The following is a 1243-nucleotide window of genomic DNA, read 5'->3' on the forward strand; positions in this document are numbered from 1 at the left end:
GTGGGCATTAAGCCTCCTGTTGCAATTACTTTGCTCTGCAGCTCTAGAGTGAAAGCAGTCACAGAAAATACATAAATAAAGAAGTGTAGCTATGTATCAATAAAACTTTATTTACCAAAACCGTAGGCTCATAATTTGCTAATCTCTAGTCTGGACTATAAAAGTGATAGAGAAAATATTCACAATGCAAATTAAATTTTAAAATGTGTTGTGTCTGGTAGCAGTCCCATTGTGTGTAGCCTTACCCACTGTAGTGGATTGAATTATGTTCCCCCAAAACTCAATGAAGCTTGAATCATGTTCCTCAAGTTTTATGTATTGGAAACTTAGCACCCACTGTGTCTGTTAAGAGAGTGGGAAATCCTATTATGGTAATTGAAAGGTAGAGCCTTCAAGAGGTGATTGGATTGTAGGACCCTGCAGTAGTGAATGGATTAAAAATGGTGGTCAGGGTTGTGGTTCTGAGGGATTTAAAAGAGGAGGAGAGTCCGTCTTTCTCTCTCTCTGCTGTCTCTGCTTCCACCATCTTGCCGTGTGAGACCCCTGGGTCGCTGTCACCACCACCAGATAGACTTCCCACCCTCAGAAACTGTAAGCAATAAATTCTGTTTTCCTACAAATTGCCCAGTTCCAGGTATTTTGTTATAAGCAACAGAATTGGACTAATACACCCCCCAAAACTGAGGACGTATTAGTTCAGCATTTGAAAACTATTATATGGTTCAGCAAAGAAGCTGCTTACATCATTGACAAATTAGTGAAGTCCTGACTTATGTCTTCATTTTCTCACTTTCTTCTTACCTGTTAACTTAAATAAACATATCAACCAACATTGTTATGGGAACTACACTCTCTCATCCATTGTGACCATAGGTTTGCTATAGATAGAATAAGAATTTGGCCAAAATTAACAAAAGTGTTCTGTGAGAATCAATTGGCTTTGTGCAGAATTCACAATAGAGTATTCTTATGACAATGGAGTAGAATATTGCACATTTCATTATTTGTTAATTATGTTACTTATCTTTGATATCAACACTACTTATAATCAGCATATATATGCCTAGATATGCACGTAGCAGTTTTTGTCAAGAGCCAGTTGATACCATTCCCAGCACACCACTGTTTGATGCAAGTAGATTTCTTTCCAGCCTGTGGGGGACCCGCTAAAGGTACCACCCCTCACCCCACGCCACGAAAGAAGTTCTCTTCTTCCATTTGTCTGTCCAACTCCTACTCGCCC

This window comes from Galeopterus variegatus, unplaced genomic scaffold, assembly GCF_000696425.1.
Source record: "Galeopterus variegatus unplaced genomic scaffold, G_variegatus-3.0.2 Scaffold1329, whole genome shotgun sequence".
NCBI lineage: Eukaryota > Metazoa > Chordata > Mammalia > Dermoptera > Cynocephalidae > Galeopterus > Galeopterus variegatus.